This window comes from Triticum aestivum, chromosome 1D (genome assembly GCF_018294505.1).
Source record: "Triticum aestivum cultivar Chinese Spring chromosome 1D, IWGSC CS RefSeq v2.1, whole genome shotgun sequence".
NCBI lineage: Eukaryota > Viridiplantae > Streptophyta > Magnoliopsida > Poales > Poaceae > Triticum > Triticum aestivum.
The window spans coordinates 427984754-428011749 of NC_057796.1; positions in this window are offsets into that span (position 1 = coordinate 427984754).

Genomic DNA, 26996 nt, shown 5'->3' on the forward strand with positions numbered 1-26996 from the left:
CTAGGTGAAGCACCCATCCTAGAGAACCAAGACGTTATGAACGCTTGGCAATCACGTGCTGATGATTACTCCCTCGTTCAATGCGGCATGCTTTACAGCTTAGAACCGGGGCTCCAAAAGCGTTTTGAGAAACATGGAGCATATGAGATGTTCGAAGAGCTGAAAATGGTTTTCCAAGCTCATGCCCGGGTCGAGAGATATGAAGTCTCCAACAAGTTGTTCAGCTGTAAAATGGAGGAAAATAGTTCTGTTAGTGAGCACATACTCAGAATGTCTGGGTTACACAACCGCTTGTCTCAGCTGGGAGTTAATCTCCCGGATGACGCGGTCATTGACAGAATCCTTCAGTCGCTTCCACCGAGCTACAAGAGCTTTGTGATGAACTTCAATATGCAAGGGATGGAAAAGACCATTCCTGAGGTATATTCAATGCTGAAATCAGCGGAGGTGGAGATCAGAAAGGAACATCAAGTGTTGATGGTGAATAAAACCACTAAGTTCAAGAAGGGCAAGGGTAAGAAGAACTTCAAGAAGGACGGCAAGGGAGTTGCCGCGCCCGGGAAGCCAGTTGCCGGGAAGAAGTCAAAGAATGGACCCAAGCCTGAGACTGAGTGCTTTTATTGCAAGGGAAGTGGTCACTGGAAGCGGAACTGCCCCAAATACTTAGCGGACAAGAAGGCCGGCAACACCAAAGGTATATGTGATATACATGTAATTGATGTGTACCTTACCAGTACTCGTAGTAGCTCCTGGGTATTTGATACCGGTGCGGTTGCTCATATTTGTAACTCAAAACAGGAGCTGCGGAATAAGCAGAGACTGGCGAAGGGGTGACGATACGCGTCGGGAATGGTTCCAAGGTCGATGTGATCGCCGTCGGCACGCTGCCTCTGCATTTACCTACGGGATTAGTTTTAAACCTCAATAATAGTTATTTAGTGCCAGCTTTGAGCATGAACATTGTATCTGGATCTCGTTTAATTCGAGATGGCTACTCATTTAAATCCGAGAATAATGGCTGTTCTATTTATATGAGAGATATGTTTTATGGTCATGCCCCGCTGGTCAATGGTTTATTCTTGATGAATCTCGAACGTGATGTTACACATACTCATAGTATGAATACCAAAAGATGTAAAGTTGATAACGATAGTCCCACATACTTGTGGCACTGCCGCCTTGGTCACATTGGTGTCAAGCGCATGAAGAAGCTCCATGCAGATGGACTTTTGGAGTCTCTTGATTATGAATCATTTGACACGTGCGAACCATGCCTCATGGGTAAGATGACCAAGACTCCGTTCTCCGGAACAATGGAGCGAGCAACCAATTTATTGGAAATCATACATACCGATGTGTGCGGTCCAATGAGCGTTGAGGCTCGCGGAGGATATCGTTATGTTCTCACTCTCACTGATGACTTAAGTAGATATGGGTATGTCTACCTAATGAAACACAAGTCTGAAACCTTTGAAAAGTTCAAGGAATTTCAGAGAGAGGTTGACAATCAACGTGACAGGAAAATAAAGTTCTTACGATCAGATCATGGTGGAGAATATTTAAGTCACCAATTTGGTACGCACTTAAAGAAATGTGGAATCGTTTCACAACTCACGCCGCCTGGAACACCTCAGCGAAATGGTGTGTCCGAACGTCGTAATCGCACTCTATTGGATATGGTGCGATCTATAATGTCTCTTACCGATCTACCGCTCTCATTTTGGGGCTATGCTTTAGATACTGCCGCATTCACTTTAAATAGGGCTCCGTCGAAATCCGTTGAGACGACACCGTATGAATTATGGTTTGGGAAGAAACCTAAGCTGTCGTTTCTAAAAGTTTGGGGATGCGATGCTTATGTCAAGAAACTTCAACCTGAAAAGCTCGAACCCAAGTCAGAGAAATGCGTCTTCATAGGATACCCTAAGGAAACCATTGGGTATACCTTCTACCTCAGATCCGAAGGCAAGATCTTTGTTGCCAAGAACGGGTCCTTTTTGGAGAAAGAGTTTCTCTCGAAGGAAGTAAGTGGGAGGAAAGTGGAACTTGATGAGGTGATAGTCACCCCTTCCGAACCGGAAAGTAGCGCAACGTGGGAAGATGTTCCTGTGGTGCCTACACCGACTGGGGAGGAAGTAAATGATGATGATCATGAAGCTTCGGATCAAGTTACTGCTGAACTTCGAAGGTCCACAAGGACACGTTCCGCACCAGAGTGGTACGGCAACCCTGTCCTGGAAATCATGTTGTTAGACAACGGTGAACCTTCGAACTATGAAGAAGCGATGGCGGGCCCGGATTCCGACAAATGGCTAGAAGCCATGAAATCCGAGATAGGATCCATGTATGAAAACGAAGTATGGACTTTGACTGACTTGCCCGATGATCGGCGAGCCATAGAAAATAAATGGATCTTTCAGAAGAAGACAGACGCGGATGGTAATGTGACCATCTATAGGGCTCGACTTGTCGCTAAGGGTTATCGACAAGTTCAAGGGGTTGACTACGATGAGACTTTCTCACCCGTAGCGAAGCTGAAGTCCGTCCGAATCATGTTAGCAATTGCCGCATTCTATGATTATGAGATATGGCAAATGGACGTCAAAACGGCATTCCTTAACGGCTTCCTTAAGGAAGAATTGTATATGATGCAGCCGGAAGGTTTTGTCGATCCTAAGAATGCTAACAAAGTATGCAAGCTCCAGCGCTCAATCTATGGGCTGGTGCAAGCATCTCGGAGTTGGAACATTCGCTTTGATGAGATGATCAAAGCGTTTGGATTTACACAGACTTATGGAGAAGCCTGTGTTTACAAGAAAGTGAGTGGGAGCTCTGTAGCATTTCTCATATTATATGTGGATGACATACTATTGATGGGAAATGATATAGAATTCTTGGAAAGTATAAAGGCCTACTTGAATAAGTGTTTTTCAATGAAGGACCTTGGAGAAGCTGCTTATATATTAGGCATCAAGATCTATAGAGATAGATCAAGACGCCTCATTGGTCTTTCACAGAGTACGTACCTTGACAAGATATTGAAGAAGTTCAATATGGATCAGTCCAAGAAGGGGTTCTTGCCTGTATTGCAAGGTGTGCAATTGAGCACGGCTCAATGCCCGACCACGGCAGAAGATAGAGAAAAGATGAGTGTCATCCCCTATGCCTCGGCCATAGGGTCTATTATGTATGCCATGCTGTGTACCAAACCTGATGTAAACCTTGCCGTAAGTTTGGTAGGAAGGTACCAAAGTAATCCCGGCATGGAACACTGGACAGCGGTCAAGAATATCCTGAAGTACCTGAAAAGGACTAAGGATATGTTTCTCGTTTATGGAGGTGACGAAGAGCTTGTCGTAAAGGGTTACGTCGACGCTAGCTTCGACACAGATCTGGATGACTCGAAGTCACAAACCGGATACGTGTATATTTTGAATGGAGGGGCAGTAAGCTGGTGCAGTTGCAAGCAAAGCGTCGTGGCAGGATGTGAAGCGGAGTACATGGCAGCCTCAGAGGCAGCGCAAGAAGCAATCTGGATGAAGGAGTTCATTACCGACCTAGGGGTGATTCCCAATGCGTCGGGCCCGATGACTCTCTTCTGTGACAACACTGGAGCTATTGCCCTTGCCAAGGAGCCCAGGTTTCACAGGAAGACCAGGCATATCAAGCGTCGCTTCAACTCCATTCGTGAAAGTGTTCAAAATGGAGACATAGATATTTGTAAAGTACATACGGACCTGAATGTAGCAGATCCGTTGACTAAACCTCTCCCTAGAGCAAAACATGATCAACACCAGAACGCTATGGGTGTTCGATTCATCACAATGTAACTAGATTATTGACTCTAGTGCAAGTGGGAGACTGTTGGAAATATGCCCTAGAGGCAATAATAAATGGTTATTATTATATTTCTTTGTTCATGATAATTGTCTATTGTTCATGCTATAATTGTATTATCCGGAAATCGTAATACATGTGTGAATACATAGACCATAATGTGTCCCTAGTAAGCCTCTAGTTGACTAGCTCGTTGATCAACAGATAGTCATGGTTTCCTGACTATGGACATTGGATGTCATTGATAATGGGATCACATCATTAGGAGAATGATGTGATGGACAAGACCCAATCCTAAGCATAGCACAAAAGATCGTGTAGTTTGTTTGCTAGAGCTTTTCCAATGTCAAGTATCATTTCCTTAGACCATGAGATCGTGCAACTCCCGGATGCCGTAGGAGTGCTTTGGGTGTGCCAAACGTCACAACGTAACTGGGTGACTATAAAGGTGCACTACGGGTATCTCCGAAAGTGTCTGTTGGGTTGGCACGGATCGAGACTGGGATTTGTCACTCCGTATGACGGAGAGGTATCTCTGGGCCCACTCGGTAATGCATCATCATAATGAGCTCAATGTGACTAAGGAGTTAGCCACGGGATCATGCATTACGGTACGAGTAAAGAGACTTGCCGGTAACGAGATTGAACAAGGTATTGGATACCGACGATCGAATCTCGGGCAAGTAACATACCGATTGACAAAGGCAATTGTATACGGGATTGATTGAATCCTCGACATCGTGGTTCATCCGATGAGATCATCGTGGAACATGTGGGAGCCAACATGGGTATCCAGATCCCGCTGTTGGTTATTGACCGGAGAGGCGTCTCGGTCATGTCTGCATGTCTCCCGAACCCGTAGGGTCTACACACTTAAGGTTCGGTGACGCTAGGGTTGTAGAGATATTAGTATGCGGAAACCCGAAAGTTGTTCGGAGTCCCGGATGATATCCCGGACGTCACGAGGAGTTCCGGAATGGTCTGGAGGTGAAGAATTATATATAGGAAGTCAAGTTTCGGCCACTGGGAATGTTTCGGGGGTTATCGGTATTGTACCGGGACCACCGGAAGGGTCCCGGGGGTCCACCGGGTGGGGCCACCTATCCCGGAGGGCCCCATGGGCTGAAGTGGGAGGGGAACCAGCCCCTGGTCGGCTGGTGCACTCCCCTTGGGCCTCCCCTGCGCCTAGGGTTGGAAACCCTAGGGGTGGGGGCGCCCCCCACTTGGCTTGGGGGGAAGCCACCTTCCCCCCCCCCCTTGGCCGCCGCCCCCCTTGGAGATCTGGTCTCCCAGGGCCGGCGCCCCCCAGGGACCCTATATATAGTGGGGGGGAGGGAGGGCAGCAATACCACAGCCCCTGGCGCCTCCCTCTCCCCCTGCAACACCTCTCCCTCTCGCAGAAGCTTGGCGAAGCCCTGCCGAGATCCCCGATACATCCACCACCACGCCGTCGTGCTGCTGGATCTCCATCAACCTCTCCTTCCCCCTTGCCGGATCAAGAAGGAGGAGACGTCGCTGCTCCGTACGTGTGTTGAACGCGGAGGTGCCATCCTTTCGGCACTCGGTCATCGGTGATTTGGATCACGGCGAGTACGACTCCATCAACCCCGTTCATTAGAACGCTTCCGCTCGCGATCTACAAGGGTATGTAGATGCACTCCTTTCCCCTTGTTGCTAGTATACTCCATAGATGGATCTTGGTGATGCGTAGGAAATTTGAAAATTCTGCTACGATTCGTAACATTCACAACTCTAACCAACCAGATGAAATTCGTGCAAACACGGACTGATTTCATATAAGCATGAAGGATTTCGTATAAAAAAGCCGGATCTTCATATAAACATGATGGATTTCATTACATTTACATGAACTAAGCGGCGCCAATCCGGCTATCTTGGTATAATTAATACTCCCTCCGTCCGGAAATACTTGTCCTAAAAATGGATGTATCTAGACTTATTTTAGTTATAGATACATACAATTTATCCATTCTTAGAACAAAATTTCCCGTCAGCTTGAGAGGGAGCACATAATCTAAATGGCCGCCCGCGGATCCCTTTGTCTTCCTCATGTCCGGCAGACACTTTGCAGGGTCGACGAAGGTCCTCGGAAGAGACGAAGAAGCAAAGAAACCACCTGAATGCGCAGTCGTCGCCTCGGCGGTAGCCTTCATGGGACCCAAGTGGCGGCGGCCTCCCGTGTTCTACTTCTCCTCGATCATGGCGGCGGAAAAGGAGAAGCTGGCCACCGACTCGTCACTGTCCATGCACCCGGCTTCTGTCTCTGCCTGCATGGCGCTGCCGCAGGCACGGGAGGCGCACCCACAGACACGGGAGGCGCGGTACGACGCGGCAGCGACGACGCCCGTACCGGTGTGCTCACCGCCGTGCCGGCGTGGAGCAACTCGCCACTCCTCATTGAGCTGAACTGGAGCGGCGAGTTGCTGAACCACGCGTCTGCTAGGGGCGGCAACTGGTTCCGTCGGGCCAAGCGAGGTTGGTGAAGCACCGAGCGGCCTCGCCCGTATCCGAAGGGCTCGGCGGGCCACCCAGCCGGGTAATATGCCGGAGAACGGCTCCTCAGAAGCCATCGGAAGAGTGGAGAAATTGGTCAAGGCGGAGATGGGGGAGCGGCGGAGGGGTGCGATTCTTGCCCGCGTCTGTCTGGCCTTGTTTAAACTAAGGGCGGACGGGAGGAGCTCGGCCCGTGTTGCGTTTAATTCCGGCCCGCTCATGAACGGAAGTGTGGCCGGAGTAGGTTTCTCGGTTTGCATGCGGGTTTAACAGAGGGGTTTGATGGAGGCGAGGAGGCGTGTTCAGCCGGGCGTGCAGCGGGCGGCGCAGTACTACTATTCGATTTGACAGCGGGCGACACAGTTCCCGATACGGCTTTAATGTAGACGAGCGAGGGAGTAACGGTTCCCGAAATGTTGAACGGCCAATACATCCTCCTTCAATTAATGCATGAGGGAAGTAATGAGAGGAGGACCGGGAAAAGAGGCTGCACGATGTGAATGCAACGCAGTTTGCCCTCATATAAAGGCGCCCCTCCATTCCAATGCATCTCCACATCGTACGTACCTAAGCATTTGCCCAAGCACCTACACTAAGCGCAAAAGAGCTCACTCCAGACCCATGGCGGCGATGCGCGCGAGCGGCCAGCGGCTGTGCCAGATGGTCCACGACGTCGGCCTGCGGCATGGCGCCGAGGATCGTCTCCAGACGGTGTTGGAGACCGGCTGGTGGATGGCCGCCGTCGACGCCAACTACGACTCTCAGTTGGACCAGATGATCGTTGCCACCACCAACAAGTTCACCGTCCTCAAGAAGCTCGCGGACGACATCGCCGTACTCCTCCAGCCCGCGCACCCGGGCTCCTCATTGCCTGCCACCCTAATCGGCCTCCATGGCCGGAATCTCTTTCAAGCACTGGTGGCCCTACGACTGCCCGCCGACGCCACGAAGAATGTCCACCTGGAGGTCGCGCTCGCCGCGAGGCGCCTCGCCCTGCAAGAATTCGTCGACCTACACATCCACGTGTACGAGCAAATCGTGTACATAGGTATCTACAAGGCCAGTGAGGACGCTGCGACGTTGGCCTTCCTCAACTGGCTGGAAGCCTTGGATGCCTTTGCTGAGAAGCACCTCGACCTCGCCATAAAAGCCGCCGCTCCTTAGCCGCCGGTCGGTGGCCCGGTGCACTAAGTTGAGGAGGAGGAGGTCGTACGTTGATGGATGCATCTTTCTTCTTGCCTTCTGTAACCACCACTGCGATCGCATCATCATCGTGGCCTTAATTCTTATTGTGGTGTTGCATTCTCGTTCCAGTCAATACCGACATGTGCGATCCCTTTGCTTAATTATATGCATCACTGTAACTAGTACTCCATCCGTCAATTTATAAGTTGTGCTTACCTTTTCCATCAACTTCGTGCAACGCGCGGGCATCTTGCTAGAAACACTAGAACATGTCAGACCGCATGTGACCAAACCGACGATGCGCCAACCTAGCTACTACGTACCCTGCTTATCTGGCGGAAATAGCCCCGCCCTAGCGTTTCCAATCGTTTTTTCTATCTATCGATCGTGCCAAGGAGCAGAACCAAAATGTTACAATTTATACATGTTTCTCTACTCCTACTCCTATACAAGACTCAGTTGGTGATGGTGGTGTGTCTGCCATCCGTCGTTTCTGACCATTAGATCTGCATCTAACGACTGTGAGGTAAGTTGTGGCATTTTTGCAACAATAGCCCACTTCTTTGCTCCAATATGCAGAAAACCCCTTATTAACTTGAAAGCAACCACATCCCTCCCTCACCTCATCAAAACAGCCTGAGAAATATATTTTGAGTGAAAAGTACTCCCTCCATTCCTAAATATTTGTCTTTCTAGAGATTTTTCAATAAGTGACTACATACGGAGCAAAATGAGTGAATCTACACTTCAAAATATGTCTATATAATCCGTATGTGATAGTCCATTTGAAATCTCTAAAAAGTCAAATATTTAGGAACGGAGGGAGTAATATATTAGGAGTATATCAAAACAAGAGTGATTTCTTTCAAGTTTGTGAACAAGTACTACTATTCTACTACTTTGGATCCGTCGCAACGCACAAGCACATTGCTAGTAAAAGGAAAAGGCCTGCCGCGTTCGCGTCGCACTCCCCCCACACACGCCCGGGAATCGGGAGTACTCCATGGCCCGTCCGGCACGACACATAGCTTAGGGAAGGCGTGTTGCCTAGCATTTTCACTTTCATGTGGGACCGCCGTTGAGCAAATCGACTATTGGCAAACCGCACCCCGCCCGCCGCCGGGTTGGAAAACAGAAACGAGGGGAAGATCTAGCTGTAGCACGGAAGCCAAGAAATTTGGTGTCAGATGGGGCTCGTTGATAGAGTAGGAGCATTCCATACTACTCTGCTCCTACTAGTACCAAGTTTGTACTATACAACTAGCACTACCACTATACAACTAGTAGGTACGTGCACGGCACATCATCGTAGGAACAAAAAACGGGAAGATCTTGTTTTGGGTGATTTATCTTTTTTTCTGTCAACGTAGTATGAATAATATGATGTGAGGGGCACCCATGAAGCTTATGTGGCTTGGTTGCATGGCTACGAAAGGTTAGAGAAAAATAAATAGATAATGTGTTTAGAGTGCACTCCACTAAACAGATATACTTTGGATCCATTGCAACGGGCCGACACATCTATATCTATACCCCCTATATAGTGTGTGAATAACTTTGAAAGTTGGTCGTTGGATGAAGCCAATCCGACGGTACAAAGATGGCAAATCCGAGCACTACTGGCCGTTGGATATCATCTACATTCCACCAGATTCTGCCACATGTAGAATCTAGAAGACTCCATGGTTGAACTTCATTCATGACTAACTTTGCCACAACTAAGCTTAGGCAAAGTGTGTCTGAAACAAAAAATGTGGCTAACAAAATGGCCACCACAAGTGTGGCAAGATTTGGCAAGAAGTTGAGTCTATGACATGTGGACCATGTAGCTAGAAAAGTGTGGCAAGCCACAAGTGTAGCAATGAACCAAACACATGCCTGGTGTGTTTGGTAGGGTGTATGAAGGGTGCATGATCCCAAGAGTTCCCTTCTTGACCCATTTTTGGGTGTTTGGTAGAGTGTATGGAGGGTGCATGAGTCCACACTAGATTAGCACAAATACACTAGAAGCATGCATGAAGAGAGCATACATGAAGAGGGGTGTTGAGTTGAGCATGCATGAAGAGGGAACAACTATGCTGAGACGAGAACACAACCAAACACACTTGTGGCACGCCTAAGCTTAGGCGTGGCAACCTTAGGCTGCAAACCAAACCATAACTTTGAAAGTTGGTCGTTGGATGAAGCCAATCCGATGGTACAAAGATGGCAAATCCGAGCACTACTGGCCGTTGGATATCATCTACATTCCACCAGATTTTGCCACATGTAGAATCTAGAAGACTCCACATGTAGAAGCATAATGCACAAACCACCAGAATCTCATGCGTGCAATGCTCGTGTACCTTACTAGTAGTTGGTAGTAGTAAGAAACAAATTCCGGGTTTGGCACGAGCTCGTACTGCGGGAGCACCACAAGGCCTGCCGTAGGAGTTACATTTCCCTCTCGGGGCCCACGGGACCGAACTTCAGTGGCTTAGTGCCCGGCCTATGAGAGCAAGTACAATAAGGTGATGTAGGCGGGCTGTAAGACATTAAATATTATATTTTTGCTTAGTTGGACGAGAGAGAAGATGAAAGAGAAGAGAAGCGGGCTACTAGTTAACAGCCGGCTGCAGCACGTGCTCCTAGGCATTTTATGAGAGAGCGAGGTGGGTCATGTAACAACAAAGTAGTACATATTAATATTCAACTATTGTACTTGCTGGCTACAAGCTTGGCTATATGTGACGTGGCAACATCATATAGCCAGCAGCCGGCTATATTATTAACCATGCTCTGAGTCAATGACATGCGGACGTTAAATGCGGCTGGCCCACATGTCATTCTCATGGTGGTGGTGTGGTTCGCGACTAACTCGTTCGAGATGAACCGGCCGGTGGTGGCGTGGCCGTGGCGAGGGTGCCACAGCCGGGCGTCGGGGCGTAGATGGCCACACCGGCGGGTACTACATGTAGTACAGAGGTACTCCAACTGAGGATTGATGCCCGGGACGAAACGTGTCACAGCCGCTGGATGAAAATTCGATGGTGCGGGACGTGTGGTGTCATGGGTTCGTGCGGCGTCGTGGGAATCGCGTGTGGCTGTGGTAGAAACTTGATGCTCGCCGCATTTAAGGTGGCCCACATGTCATGCACACAAAGGCAGAGGGGCAGTGCGGCCGAGAGGGGTGAGGCACACGTCGGGGGACGTAGTGCCGTGGGTTTGAGCGGCATCGTGGGAATCGCGAGTGGCAGTGGATGAAACGTGATGGTCGCCGTAGTTGAACTTCCATGGACAAGCTGTCATGTCTACGGACACATGCATTGCATACCGATCCCTAGAAGGAGTAGTAGAGAAAGCTAGGCGGATAAATAGTTCCTTATAGTCAAGCGGACCCACGCTACTACTTGTTCCAAAGACATGCACACCATCGAAATAGTCCATCTATATCAATATACATAGAGAGGGAATATTTTTTTTACAAGAGAGGAAATAGTTCATCCATCCATAATGCCATGCTGCTGGTGCATCTTCTTCTTCTTCTTCTTCTTCTTCTTCTTCTTCTTCTCATTTTCCGCGCAACAAGCTCTCTGGACCTTGCAGCTATATCGAAACTCACACGGGCATCGAGGGCAGCATATTTTATCCGCTCGTACGTCAAGGGATAATTTTCCCATCCAGACGACCTTAATGCCAGCGTCTCGTCACCCTTCTGAAGATTTGTTCCTAGCACAAAATTTGCTACGTCGAATAGGGATGGTGTCGGTTTATCACAATCTTCTACAGGAGTTTTTATTCTGGTTTGTAGGTCAGCGATGCTTTTCAAATCAAGGTTGTACTGTTGGAAATATGCCCTAGAGGCAATAATAAATGGTTATTATTATATTTCTTTGGTCATGATAATTGTCTATTGTTCATGCTATAATTGTGTTATCCGGAAATCGTAATACATGTGTGAATGCATAGACCACAACGTGTCCCTAGTAAGCCTCTAGTTGACTAGCTCGTTGATCAACAGATAGTCATGGGTTTCCTGACTATGGACATTGGATGTCATTGATAACGGGATCACATCATTAGGAGAATGATGTGATGGACAAGACCCAATCCTAAGCATAGCACAAAAGATCGTGTAGTTCGTTTGCTAGAGCTTTTCCAATGTCAAGTATCATTTCCTTAGACCATGAGATCGTGCAACTCCCGGATACCGTAGGAGTGCTTTGGGTGTGCCAAACGTCACAACGTAACTGGGTGACTATAAAGGTGCACTACGGGTATCTCCGAAAGTATCTGTTGGGTTGGCACGGATCGAGACTGGGATTTGTCACTCCGTATGACGGAGAGGTATCTCTGGGCCCACTCGGTAATGCATCATCATAATGAGCTCAATGTGACTAAGGAGTTAGTCACGGGATCATGCATTACGGTACGAGTAAAGTGACTTGCCGGTAACGAGATTGAACAAGGTATTGGGATACCGACGATTGAATCTCGGGCAAGTAACATACCGATTGACAAAGGGAATTGTATACGGGATTGATTGAATCCTCGACATCGTGGTTCATCCGATGATATCATCGTGGAACATGTGGGAGCCAACATGGGTATCCAGATCCCACTGTTGGTTATTGACCGGAGAGGCGTCTCGGTCATGTCTGCATGTCTCCCGAACCCGTAGGGTCTACACACTTAAGGTTCGGTGACGCTAGGGTTGTAGAGATATTAGTATGCGGAAACCCGAAAGTTGTTCAGAGTCCCGGATGAGATCCCGGACGTCACGAGGAGTTCCGGAATGGTCCGGAGGTGAAGAATTATATATAGGAAGTCCATTTTCGGCCACCGGGAAAGTTTCGGGGGTTATCGGTATTGTACCGGGACCACCGAAAGGGTCCCGGGGGTCCACCGGGTGGGGCCACCTATCCCGGAGGGCCCCATGTGTTGAAGTGGGAGGGGAACCAGCCCCTGGTGGGCTGGTGCGCCCCCCCTTGGGCCTCCCCTGCGCCTAGGGTTGGAAACCCTAGGGGTGGGGGCGCCCCCCACCTGGCTTGGGAGGGAAGCCACCTTCCCCCCCCTTGGCGGCCGCCCCCCCTTGGAGATCTGATCTCGCAGGGCCGGCGCCCCCCCAGGGACCCTATATATAGTGGGGGGAGGGAGTGCAGCAATACCACAGCCCCTGGCGCCTCCCTCTCCCTCTGCAACACCTCTCCCTCTCGCAGAAGCTTGGCGAAGCCCTGCCGAGATCCCCGCTACATCCACCACCTCGCCGTCGTGCTGCTGGATCTCCATCAACCTCTCCTTCCCCCTTGCTGGATCAAGAAGGAGGAGATGTCGCTGCTCCGTACGTGTGTTGAACGCGGAGGTGCCGTCCGTTCGGCACTCGGTCATCGGTGATTTGGATCACGGCGAGTACGACTCCATCAACCCCGTTCACTTGAACGCTTCCGCTCGCGATCTACAAGGGTATGTAGATGCACTCCTTTCCCCTCGTTGCTAGTATACTCCATAGATGGATCTTGGTGATGCGTAGGAAATTTTATAATTCTGCTACGATCCCCAACATGTACGGCTCCAACTTCTGTTTGTCCCCTGCGATGGCTGCCCCACAGAAGTATATGTCCTCCCGAGACAAGAAATCGTGAAGCTCACCTAGTATTGATGGCGCGTGTATGATGTGGTACACCAAAACATCATCTTCGAGGCACAGCTGAAGGACAACGGCACGTTGGATCCTCCCAGTGGCACGCTCCGTGTACTCTGGGTCGAGACCGATGACATTCATCTCCACCTTTTGGAGGGAGTTGGATACATTGTTGATCCACTTCCGAACAACCCTTGGGTGGTCGGTGACTGTGGCAACTATGCTCAACAAGCCTTCGACGAGGACATGTTGGACGCTAAAAACCTGCATCTCGATCTCTTTCGCCATTTGGAACCGCTGGACCGGAGGGCTATGGTTTGGAGAATTAGGATTAGATGGCTAATCTAACTGAAGAAGATGATTATTTATAGGGGCTTCGGAATTACTACAGGAGGATGTGAAGAGGTTAAAACAATGTGAATGCAGTGTGGTTTGGATGCAAATGAAGGTCAAGGAGTAGTGAAAAAGCCGAGGAAAATCGGTTCCCGATGGAGAAGTAAATGGGAGAAGTTATGCGCATGCATGAGGAGAGGTGCGGTGGTTTGACTGCTGCATGCAATGGATTGGACGGGCTCTTCGGTTGCCTTTTCTCTCTCCCACGCGCACAGAGTGGCCCACTTGCATGCTGCAGTTTATTGGCTGGAGTCGGGCTGCAGCTGCTCATGCGTACACTAATTAATGCTGTGAATGCGGGGCATGGAGGGAAATGGGCGCATGCAAAAGGGTATATACGCAGACTAATTAGAGAAATACTGAAAAAAGTTATGTGTAGACAAAAGAGGACCGGAGGGAGTACTACTCATGTTCCTACTACGGTTAAGGAATATGCGGTTATCCTCAAAAAAAGAAAAGTCCTTCTCCGCGCTTCCGCATGCATGAGAATTTGGTTCTGCTCGCAATATGGATGATAGCTGGAGGATGAAGTGAACCCAGAGGCATGCTAGCACGGGAGTGTACTCATGTTCCTACTACTCCTACTAGTAGTAGTAGTACAACTGTGGTACACTTGATGGTCAAAATACTATTATTCATCCGGTCCTCACAGTGAAGTGACAAGACCCTGTGCCCGAGGTGACACCAGTCCAGGCGGCGTGTCCGGGTTACCAAAGTCAGCCTCACCTTGTGCACTGTGCAGTCACTATCACCGCCGCTGTATATCATGCCTCGCCTCGTCTCCCTCTCCCCTAGCACCACTCCATCTCCATCTCCGTCTCGCCGGAGATTCTGAGGTCACTCTTCATTATCTCACTGTGCCCCCGCATACCCTCGCCTCGCTCACCTCCCCCAGTACCACTATTCCCTCGCTAGCCGCTCCAGCACCGACAGCCTTCTCCCCCATAAATCAAGCCCCCCAAAACCCCACCTTCCAAACTCCACCATGGCCGAACGCGAACCGCGCAGGATCCATATGATCCGCGATTGGAGCTATCTCCCCAGTGACGTCCTCGACCTCTGTTTCGTGTATGGATATGTTGAGCGCCCTGCGGCTGGCTGCATGCTCGAGGGGCATGCACACGGCCATCGTTGAAGCGAGGCCTAAGCTTTTCAAGACACCCTGCTTGCTGCTATCTGGTCTTGCGAGATTGGCTCATGATGATACGAAGGCGTACAAGATGCCCCTCGAATTCAATCCGATCTCCATTAGCCGAAACTTCTTTGCAGGTATGTAGTGGGTCGCCGCACATCATTTCCCTCGACTTCGATCCGATCACCATCACCCGAAAGTTCTTGGCAGGTATGTACTGGGTCGGCATGAACTCCCACTGGATGGCTGCCGTCAGAGAAGACGGTAAAAAGTTGGTGCTCGTGAACTTCCAGACCTCCCATGAGATTATCCTTCCTCCGTTGGATTATATAGAGTATTACCATCGCGGTCCTAGTCATCTAGATTACCGCGTCAGTTGGACGGACCTTGTTTTGCAAAAGATTGTAATCTGCCAAGTGCCCACACGACATGCGGATTATGCAGACTTCAAGCTAATTGCCTTGTTCGACAAGGGACTCGCCTATCTTTACGCCAGTGCCTTATTTAGATGGAGACAACTCAGCTCGCAGTGGATCGTCGTCAAAGCTGATACACACTTCTGTGATGCTATTGAACACAATGGCATCATCTACGCGATCGACAAAGCAGATGGCACCACGTATTGCTGGGACGGCGCGTGTAAGTTGTTTCCGTCTCATGTTAATGATGACGCCATGACACTGTTTGAACTTTTTGTGATGATTGGCATATCCTTGTTTGAGCAAAATTTGAGTAGAACTATTGCAATGTATTAGAGACACCGTAAATCAGCTATATTTGGAATGAGTTAATTCATGCGATTGTGATCATGTCATTACAGCCAATTTGTACCCCTGAATAATCAAACGGTTAGGAATATATGGATATTCTCCTTATTTTACAGTAATCTATATACTACTACTAAATATGAGTGTGTATCAATAGCCATGTTAGTTTCCTCATTTTCATGATGTAGAAACATGCACCACACTGTTGGTTTCATCTAACCATACATTAGGGAAGTAAATGTGCATATGGAGAACTCTATATTTGGAAGTAGTAAAATCATGTAATGCTTACCATGTGTACATACCTATATTCGCCCTTCAGCAATCAATGGCTAGAATAATATCCTCACAAAAATTTGCCCACAGAACACGAGTATATAACAATGCATGGTCTGTTAGTTACCTTGAAGAATTTGTTTGTGAGGACAGAACATGATTCCATAACATGCATGACATGGTAGTTTCCTGTGAAGAATCGATTGCGAGATAACATGAGTATAACCATGCATGGCACTTCTATATTTTCGAACCCAGTATACATTTCCCTGTATTTTCCTCCCAGTTCCAACAGGGACATATCAATGCTGTTTCTTGCATTATCCTACTCATACTCTGAACAATGCTGATCTTACATTAACAATGCCTGTCCTTTTTGATATGATGCAGTGTCCCTACAGTTACTGCCCTTTGTAATCACACCACCTTTGCCAAAAACAGGGAAGCACAACTGGTTCCTCGCTCGATCAGACGACGGCAAAAGACTGATGATCATTCGGACACATGAGCCGGAAAAGTTATATTGCAAAAACCCCACTGTATACAAGCACCGTGAAATACGTGAGTATCCGGACAGTGGCTGTTACGTCTATGAGCAGGATACCAGCTTGTTGGGGCCTTCAGGATTTTTTAGTTGGAGGCGGGTAAACAGCCTTGGTTCACACTCTCTGTTTCTCGGACTCAATTATCCGATTAACCAGGAGATCACCGTTGGCAAGGACCTTGATGGCAGAGAGGCTCTGTTTGCTATGGAAAACTGTGTCTACACGGCGAGCCCTAGGAGTTCGGGAGCAAACTCCCCTGATTGTCAACGATACAGCCTGCAGCCAAAAGAAGGTGAGAATGACAAAGGCATCCGGATTAACTTTGATCCTTGGATGTCTCAATTACGACAGGCAGTGATGTGGTTCAAGCCTTCAGGTTGATAGGTAATTGGGCTGTTGCGTCGAAAGGGTGGAGTACTGGTGTCTCCGGATCATTGGTCGCTGAAGCGGGGCTGCAAATTATGATGGTGTTGGATCATCTCTTCGAATGACTTTGTTGTCTTTGCTGCTTGTTCTGGATGGGTAGTTCTTTCTTTTGTTATGCATATTCCTTGTCATTTGGTCATCCTCGTCTATGTCACTCTTACTATGTAATAGTTGCCTCTGTTTAGAATGTCATTCTCGTCTGGATCACGAGAGTCTGAGCGCTGCAGATGGGTGCGTTTTGGTGGTGTAGCAAGACTTCTTATGAACTATCATGTCTTGCTGTTTATGTCAGTAGTAGTCACTAGTCAGTGTTTGAATGTTGTATATATCGTTGTTTCGAACTGTTTATTGTCTCGAACTACTGGTGGGCTAAATGAGGGCATCACCATTCTCCAGTGTTCAGAGTGTATCTCCTTTTTTCAAGTTATATAATTTGAGCTCAGTGTCTTTTCGATGATGTACACTTGTTTGGGCCAGTGAGGTGTCGTTGAATATGGGCCGAGTAGTAACGCAATGCCAAACAGGTCAATTATGACTCTCAGGCCGGGCTCTCAAAAGATCCTAAAAAAAGGCCGGGCTCTCCAAAAAAGAAAGAATAAGGACTCTTAGGCCGACATGTGGGCGCCACCGGTGTTTTCGTGCGCTTGCGCGCCGAGAGCATATTGGCGCGTGTTCGAAATTCAAGCTACCTTTTCATCCCCAATCTCCCGCCCCTCCCCCACCTCTGGAATCTCGATTCCTACTCCAGTTCCCCCAAATCCCCCTCCTGTACTCCCTGTACTCAAGCTCACTATCATGTCGCCGGTCAACGCGGATCTCCGAGCCGGAGATCCTGAGGTCCGTCCTGCCTTCGGTCGCTGCGTGCTGTCGCTCAACAGTGGCATGGCGGCGCTTGACGACCAGTTTGCCGGCAAAGTGCTGATGGTAACCATCAACGGCGACCGGCCTCCCGTCTCGCCGGACGACCTTGTCAAAGCTCTTGGCATTGCGCACGGCATCCAAATAAGTGACTTGCTCGTCGAAGTCTGTCCGCCACCGGCTGATTTCTTCGTCAGGTTCCGGACAACTTTCGACTGCAGTCGTGTGTTCGAATCTTCCCGGCGTTTGTTCTGCGATGGCGCGCTGGTGAGCTTTGATCGGTGGCACCCAGGATGGGGCTCGGTGCCCTCTGAGCTTGAGTTTTTAACAAAGCTTACCTTCCACGGCATGCCTCGACGTGCTTGGAACAGCGAGTCCATGAATGAGCTTATCAACGACCTTGGAGGTGAGCTCGTAAGTATGTTTGTTCCTCCAGACAGCTGGGCTCTGACGGTTATGGCATGGATGAAGAAGCCGTCCACCATACCGAAGGTGATTGGTGTTGAGATACCGGTGCAGGAACCGGGGTTGTACTATTCGTCGCCACCAAGGCCGCCGCGGACCACGTTAGGGATGTACCTGTATCGAGTGTTCGTGCATGTCGAAGAAGTGGTCAATCCATCAATCGAAGTCCTGCCGCCGCCGCTGGTGCCAGGGTCCGTCGACGACGTCCATTACAGGAGTCAACGTCAGACTTTCCCCGTGTTGCTCGGAACGATGGATGGCACAGGGCCTACTCCATCGCGCGGCGGAGGCCACTGCTTCTTTGGGAGAAGAGGTAGGGCTGGCTTCCTGGATGTGCTCTAATTTGAGGTAACAACTGAATCTTGTCAGATACTAGTTAAATCCGAGCTATGGGTGTGAAGCACTGATGTGCCAGTACATTTGATTGTGACCTGTTCTAATTTTGTACCTGAACTTTTTTTAGAAAGGGCTGTACGTCAACTTAATGTGCTAGCAGAACTTATTGTGTTGTCTATCTGTTTTCTTTGCACAGCATTTAAGATATTTCCCTGTCATTGATAAAGAAGATGAACCATTATGTACGAGTTCGTTGGTTTCAACATAGCCCTACCCGTAGCGATCCACTGCTTCCATCCTGATTGTGCCGCCTGCGTGAAATTTTTGTATGCAAGTTAAGTGTGCTATGATGTTCTATATGATTGTGCCAACTATATAAGTTTTTACTGAGCATCAGCAATGCATATGGCTGAAAGATGTATTTACGAGCATCGACCGATGGGTCTCTCTCTCTCTCACGCACACACGCACACACGCACACACGCACAAGTGGGACCCGTTGAATTATTTCTTTGATCGTGACAGCTTTTAATTAGGTTCCACTGTAATCTAACTTTTTTCTTAAGTTATTAATTGAGCTCAATGACTTCAAAAAGTTGTACAAAAGCCTTGTTTAGGCCTTTCCGGCGTCGCTGAATGTGGGTTGAGTAGCCATGTTAGGTTGTACTGTACTACACATGCCTTTGTTCAACATCAGCAATGCAACTGGGCCGACAGTTGTATACAATATCCGGGTCAACTTGTTATTCTCTGCCCCGTTGGGCTGCAAACTTTCCTAGGAGGTATGCATTAGGCTTAACAAGAAAATGAACTTTAAGAAATAATAATTGGGATGCAATTATAATAACTGGGCAGTAACTAGAAAAAGATGCACCAAACGCTTAATTAGTTTAAAAAATATATTATTTTCAGAATTTGAAAATTTTAATTTCATTACTTGTTGCGCGCGCAATATTTCGTTGGATTTTAACGTAATACAACTTTATTTTGAAATTATATTTAATATGGCTAGAAATTTTGGATAGAAATATTTGGGATCCCATAAAATGTGGGATTTTTTCTTGAATTCTGTTTTGAGCGGTTGGTTGAAATTATTAATCGTTGTCCTAGCTAGAAAATGGGCTGTACTTTTAACAAACTGTAAATGGGCTGTAGTAAATTCCATTAGAATTAAAAAATGAGCTTTACATTCTTACAAATCGCAAATGGGCTATATGTTCTCTGCCACACACTTGTGGGCCTTCTAAGTTGACGCGTCCCCTAAAAAAACCTAAGTTGACGCGTATGCAAGGCTTTGTCAACAACACACGGTTCTGGCAGCTGTGGCCGTTGGATGTCCATCCAACGGATGTCGTGCTTCTTCTTCAATCTCGGATATTCTTGCTTCAGCCGCCCAAAAAATGATTTCTCCCCCTGACATCTGGGGCACACCGTTTCTGAGGCTGACCTGTGGGCCTAATAAGTTGACGCGTACCAAGGGCTTTGTCAACTTAGTCAATATAAACGATTCTAGCTGCAGTGACCGTACGATGTCCATCCAACGGCCGTAGTGCTTCTTCAACCTCTGGTCTTCTTGCTCCAGCCGCCCAAAGCAGCGCCGGTCGTGCCGCCTGCTCCTGCCTCCCGTGGCCGGCTGTGATGCCGCGGAGGCCTCACCGCCCCCTACTACTCCCACCGTTGGCCAGGCCATCCCTCTACTCACCCACACAGCCTGTTATTCCGCGGCGACGGCAACCTCACACCGCAGCCGAACCAGTGAACCCTCGTACTCCTCTCCGCGTGGGCTTCCACTGCCGCGTCTTCCCCGGCTCCGCGTCGTCCACCGCCCTGGTGCTCTCGGCGCAGCGTGGTCAACGTGGTAAAGGAACGACTTCCATCGGAAGAGTACTGTCGTGGAGAGGCTGATAGCTTGGTCCACGGCAGCCGCAAGGAAGTGCCTCTTATTACGCGGAAAATTATTATTCCTCCACCTGACAGCAGGGACCCACCGGACGGGCAACTGTATTTCGCGAAAAGAACGTTTCCCCCTGACTGCTGGGACCTACCAGCTACATCTTCGCACGCAAGGAAGTGCGTCCGGGCAAAAATAAAAACGATTCGCCCCCCTGACTGCTGGGACCCACCAGCTACATCTTCGCACGCAAGGAAGTGCCTGACAGTCGGGACCCACCTGGTCGAAGCGTACGTAGCATTGTCATTCTTGTCATGAATGTGTACGTACATACTGGTCGATGTAGAGGCGCGCACGTGCCGTAGTAGAGGCGCGCACGTAGCATGTACACGTACGTACAGCGGCCAGTGTGCAAGAAAGAAAATACGGCCACATACGTACATATGGGCAGGGTCTCGAACGCCTACTCGCGCATACATACGGCCAGGGCTCGTGTACATGGTTGGGTCGGAACGGAGAAACAACGTCGTCGTCGTGTTCATGGGGAGCCAACCGGCTGGGTCGGAACAGAATACGTCGTCGTGTTCATCCAGAGGGCTTGGACGGAACAACCGATGGAAACGAGGCCTGGCGTACCGCAGAACGGAGGAAACGGCCTTGTGTTCGACCAGCCACATTCGAAACGGAATCCTGTTCATCGGGAGGGGTCTGGCGTATCGCAAAACGGAGGAAACGGACCTCCTACAGTCGAAACGGGGGTCTTGTTGATCGGGAGGGGTGTGGCGTACCGCAAAACGGAGGAAATGGACTTGTGTTGGAGCGCTACGGTCGAAACGGGGTCCTGTTCATCGGGAGGGGTGTGGCGTACCGCAAAACGGGACTCCACGGGATACTGTTCACCTCCACCGTCGACCCCCTACAGCCTCCACGGGCTACTGTTCATCCACCGTCGACCTCCTCCAGCCTCCACCTGTGACTGTTCATCCACGGGCTCCTGTTCATCCAGCCTCCACCGCGTGCTACTCCACCGGCTACTGTTCAACCAACCCTCTCCACGGGGTCCTGCTCAACCACCCCTTCACGGGCTACTGTTCATCCAGCCCTCCACGGGGTGGTCCTGTTCATCCTGCCCTCCACGGGGTCCTGTTCATCCTGCCCCAACCGGCTCGAACGATCGGGGTCCTGTTCATCCACCCCCACCGGGAACTGTTCATCCATACCCCTCAGCAACGCGCACTGTTCATCCAGAGGCAACGCCACGGGGTCCTGTTCATCCACCCCCACCGGGAACTGTTCATCCAACCCCCCAGCAACGCTCACTGTTCATCCAGAGGCAGCATCGATCGGCTTCAGTTAGCAGCAGTAGCGAAGGAATCGCTCGATCGGGTTCAATTAACAACCATCGATCGATCGCTCGGATTCAGTAACGCGTAGCCTGCAGTGCAATCGCTCGGGTTTAGTTAGAGCCCAACGCCTCGCTCGGGTTCAGTTAGAGCCCAACGCCTCGCACACACGCGTGTACGTACGAGAGAAACGCGCATCGCTCGGCCCCCGACCACCCACCGTAACCGGGGACTCCCCGATATTTTCCGCGCCCTCGCTTCTACCACGGTTTTTTCCGTCATGGACGGCCCAAAGAATGTCATGCAGCTGCGTCTCCGGCCCGCCCAGGACGAAAAGCCCATTTTCTGTCATGATTTTTTGTCATAGAAGTAGGACCCCACCACATCTATGATGATACCGGGTTTTGTCACAATTATCATCGTAGAAGTGTCATAAGTATGACAGAAAAGATTTTCGTTCGGCCCAAAATGTCACGGATGTGTCTTTTTTTGTAGTGTATGGACCATAAACGCCGGTGATCGACCAGCAAACTCTATCAGCCCTTCTCCTAATTGTCCCAGAGATCGAGAATTCACCGGCCGCCAGACGCTCTGCCGCAATCTCGTAGTCGTCGGAGCATGCAATGAGAATACCCCCCCCCCCCTTGAGCCAACAGCCAGTAGTGAGATGAAGTTATCGGCGAAGCGTGGCCCTAGTGTGTCCACCACAATGCTTCGAGCCATGTCACTGATCTCCGTCTCTTGAAGACAGACAACACTGCACTTAAGCTCAGCAGCAAAAATCTGAATCGCCCTTCTCTTCGCTGGGTTGTTTAAGCCCCTCACATTCCAATTCAAGAAAGAACAATCCATAAAACAAACTGGGCCAACTCGGGTACAGGACAAGCAATCCAACGCACAGAGTATAGTCGATGACTAGTCATCCCAAAGTAAACAGATCCTCGACTCCAACACCCCTCCCAACACCTAACAGCCAAGCACGTTAGCAGCTCTAACATAGGAAACTAACAAGGGCACGCACTGAGCAGAACTCTGACAGACAACATTAAGGTACAGGCAACCGACCCTGACTTGCACGCCCCTTTCTGGCAGCTAGAAGCATCGATCAGGGCTTCAACCGCGGCGATGAATTTCCCAGGCAGTGGCTTCTTGTACATCTCCCTGTACCTCTGGAGATCAGCCTTCGACGCTGCCACCTGCGGCGTGTCCCCCGCCAAGATGTCACTCTTCTTCGGCAGCACCATCTGGACCTTGTCCATAGTAGACCACCCCATCTGGACCTTGTCCATAGTAGATCAGCCTTCGCTGGGTTGTCATGTTTCTTGAATCTGATGTTCGTGCTTCGGAAGAAGAGCATGCTGCACGATAGTTCTACTGATGAAAAAGAAACAGGGTAGAACAGCCTCAAAAAAGGAAGTTCGAGAAAAATTATAACTGCTAGAACGTAAAGGAAATGAGAGAATTCACTTTTGTAGAATTAAAGCCGGAGACTGTGTTTCTTGCAATTGCCCGATAATGCACATGTTAGCCAATGTCAATCTCATTTTCCCCTCCACTGTCAGATCTATGGCATGCTGCTGTAGCATATACAAATGATGATACTTCAGAGTTTTTTGGAGGAACCCCGCCCAGCTAAGCATCTTTCTATGTCGTATACATCCGGAACGTCTCCCTCAAGCTCTGCCTCGCCCTCATCGTCATTGGCCACCCAGGCCGGCTACTGCGCCAGCCCCAAAGCGCGTTCATCGCCGGCCGTAGTATCGACGACAACTTCATGCTAGTTCACCAGACGGCTCGACAGCTCCACAACCTTCGCAAGCCGCGTGTGCTTCTGAAGCTCGACATCCTGCGTGCCTTTGACTCCGTCTCCTGGTCGTTTCTGATTGAGGTGATGCAGCATATGGGCTTTGGCCACCGATTGATCAATCAGGTGTGCATCCTCTTGGCCACCGCTAGCACACGCGTACTTATCAATGGGACGCCTGGGCTGCCGGTGTTTCACTGCAAGGGTATGCGCCAAGGCGATCCCGTCTCCCCGATGCTTTTTGTCATTGTCATCGATGTGTTGAACCATCTGTTTCGGAGGGCCATGGAGCTAGGCGTCATGAAGCGCGTCACCGACAGACACATGGCTTCTGGCCTGTCCCTCTACGTCGACGATGTTGTCCTCTTTTGCCACCCCGACGCACCGGACCTCACGGCCGTCAGCCGACTACTAGAGATCTTCGGCGAGGCTTCCGGTCTGCACACCAACCTGGCAAAGTGCTCTGCACTCCCGATCCAGTGTGCGCCTGCCCATCATGCCGTCATTGCCGGCCACTTTCTGTGCCCGATCCTCGGCTTCCCGATGAGATATCTGGGCCTTCCCCTCTCCATCCGCATGGTCTCTGCCTCGGCTCTACAGCCCTTCATCGACAAACTGGAGGAGAAACTTTCCCCATGGTGGGCCTCCATGCTCTCCCGTGGCGAGCGGCTGGCGCTCGTGCGGCACGTCTTTTCCGCCATGCAAACTCACGTTCTTATTGCCATGGCGCCGCACCCCTCGATTCTTCGACGGGTCACCCGCCTAGTTCGCGCTTTCCTTTGGCATGGCCGCAAGACGGCCAATGGTGGGCACTGCCTCGTTAGTTGAGGCCGGGTTTGCCGCCCGATAGCTTACGGCGGACTGGGCATCCTGGATCTCCAACGCTTGGGACACACGCTCCAAGTCCGGTGGCTCTGGCTTCGTAAGACTGACCCATCCAGGCCATGGCAGCATCTTCACATCCCCTGCGCGCCTGAGGTCCACTCGATCTTCTGGGCATCAACGTGTTGGGAGCTTGGCGACGGCACTTCATGCAGGTTCTGGGAAGATCATTGGCTACACGGCAGCTCCATCTCTGAGGTTGCCCCCCCCCCCCAGATCCATGCTCTGGTCCTGAGCAGGCGTCGTCGGTAGAGGACTGTCCGTGATGGCTGATACGTCTCCAACGTATCTATAATTTTTGATTGTTCCATACTATTATATATTCTGTTTTGGATGTTTAATAGGCTTTATTATTCATTTTTATATTATTTTTGGGACTAACCTACTAACCCAAGGCCCAGTACAATTGTTGTTTTTTTGCCTATTTCAGTGTTTCGCAGAAAAGGAATATCAAACGGAGTCCAAACGGAATGAAACCTTCGGGAACATGATTTTTGGAACAAACGTGATCCAGAGGACTTGGAGTGGACGTCAAGAAACAACCGAGGAGGCCACGAGGCAGGGAGGCGCGCCTGCCCCCTGGGCGCGCCCCCACCCTCGTGGCTCTCCTGACCGACTTCCTTCGCCTATATATACTCATATACCCTGAAAACATCCAGGAGCACGACGAAACCCTATTTCCACCGCCGCAAATCTCTGTACCCGTGAGATCCCATCTTGGGGCCTTTTCCGGCGCTCAGCCGGAGGGGGCATTGATCACGGAGGGCTTCTACATCAACACCATAGCCTCTCCGATGATGTGTGAGTAGTTTACCTCAGACCTTCGGGTCCATAGTTATTAGCTAGATGACTTCTTCTCTCTCTTTGGATATCAATACAAAGTTCTCCTCAATTCTCTTGGAGATCTATTCGATGTAACTCTTTTTGCGGTGTGTTTGTCGAGATCCGATGAATTGTGGGTTTATGATCAAGATTATCTATGAACAATATTTGAATCTCCTCTGAATTCTTTTATGTATGATTGGTTATCTTTGCAAGTCTATTCGAATTATCAGTTTGGTTTGGCCTACTAAATTGATCTTTCTTGCAATGGGAGAAGTGCTTAGCTTTGGGTTCAATTTTGCGGTGTCCTTTCCCAGTGACAGCAGGGGTATCAAGGCACGTATTGTATTGTTGCCATCGAGGATAAAAAGATGGGGTTTATATCATATTGCTTGATTTTATCCCTCTACATCATGTCATCTTGCCTAATGCGTTAATCTGTTCTTATGAACTTAATACTCTAGATGCATGCTGGATAGCGGTCGATGTATGGAGTAATAGTAGTAGATGCAGAATCGTTTCGGTCTACTTGTCGCGGACGTGATGCCTATATACATGATCATGCCTAGATTTTCTCATAACTATGCTCAATTCTATCAATTGCTCGACAGTAATTTGTTCACCCACCGTAATACTTATGCTATCTTGAGAGAATCCACTAGTGAAACCTATGGCCCCCGGGTCTACTCTCCATCATATAAGTTTACATCTATTTTACTTTGCGTTCTTTACTTTCACTCTTTATCATAAAAATACCAAAAATATTATTTTATCATCTCTATCAGATCTCACTTTTGCAAGTGGCCGTGAAGGGATTAACAACCCCTTTATCGTGATGGTTGCAAAGTTCTTATTTGTTTGTGTAGGTACGAGGGACTCGCGCGTGGTATCCTACTGGATTGATACCTTGGTTTTCAAAAACTGAGGGAAATACTTACGCTACTTTGTTGCATCACCCTCTCCTCTTTAAGGGAAAACCAACGCAGTGCTCAAGAGGTAGCAATGGCCTCCTGCACCGCGCCTGGATCCTCGACATCCACGGTAATCCGGATCCCAAGGCCTTGGTCCAGTACATACTGCTATGGGCCCAGCTTTGCGACTTCCCCCTCTCAGAAGGCCCAGATCGCATCATATGGCGATGAACCACTTCTGGCACTTATTCTGCCAAGTCCTGTTACCAGGCGCTTTTCTCCGGATCGACCATTGAGCCGGCATGGCGGCTTACTTGGAAATCCTGGGCGCCTCTCCGGGCCAAGATCTTCCTCTGGCTTGCCTACCAAGGACAATGCTGGACGGCAGACAGGTTGGCACGTCGCGGCTTACCTCACGCGCCACTCTGCTTATTCTGCGACCAGGAGCCGAAAGCCATGCAACATCTTCTCGCTGGTTGCTCGTTCTCGCGACAGGTTTGGCATGAGATCCTATCTTGGTGCCACGCCACTGCCACCCTCACCAGCCCGGACTGCGAGTTCCGCGAGTGGTTCTCCGCCTCCATACATGACTCTCCAACCGCCCTTCGTTGAGGGCTTGCCACCATCATCACCCTCACTACCTGGAGACTCTGGAAGCACCGCAACGACTACGTGTTCAACGCCGCCAACCTCTCTGTCACCAGACTATCCGACTGCATCAAAGAAGACGCCCGCGCTTGGGTGTGCGCCGGGGCCAAGGGGCTTGGCCAGCTGATAGACGAGACGTAGTGTGTTCTGCTCGGGTCGTGCGGCCCCCATAGCTGCGCCCTTGTTTTCTCATTCACACCATCTCCTTTGCGATCACTCTATTTCCCCTATCAATACAATGATTTTGCGTATTCACGAAAAACTGCGCCAGCCCGACGAACTCCGCCTCGCACAGCAGCACATCACCGACGCAACCAATGTCTCGGCCTCCTCCAGCAGCA